This window comes from Sinocyclocheilus grahami, unplaced genomic scaffold (assembly GCF_001515645.1).
Source record: "Sinocyclocheilus grahami isolate Dianchi unplaced genomic scaffold, SAMN03320097.WGS_v1.1 scaffold1328.1, whole genome shotgun sequence".
Classification (NCBI taxonomy): domain Eukaryota; kingdom Metazoa; phylum Chordata; class Actinopteri; order Cypriniformes; family Cyprinidae; genus Sinocyclocheilus; species Sinocyclocheilus grahami.
Genome location: NW_015506507.1, coordinates 24,731 through 24,932, shown reverse-complemented (window position 1 = coordinate 24,932; position 202 = coordinate 24,731). Strand labels below are relative to the sequence as shown.

General features: G+C 45.0%; 1 protein-coding gene across 1 annotated transcript in view; it reads right to left on the bottom strand.

Moving 5' to 3' along the window:
• LOC107569258 (presequence protease, mitochondrial-like) overlaps positions 1–202 on the bottom strand; it is a 19,040-nt gene that overhangs the window by 3,855 nt on the left and 14,983 nt on the right. The window lies entirely within an intron of this gene.

Below are 202 nucleotides of genomic sequence, written 5' to 3'. Positions count from 1 at the left end.
CAAAGTTGTTGTATTTCCTCAGCGACCAACACGGATCAGCTCCAGGCATGACGAAGCAGATATCGTCCTCTTTTGAAAGGCCAAAGTAGTTACACTTTCACAATGAAACACAGCGCCTTCACGACATGACGGCCGCAACAATACTACAGAGAGAATAAAAGTTTCACCTTCTTTCTTTGCGTGAACATTTGGGCGGCGTTAT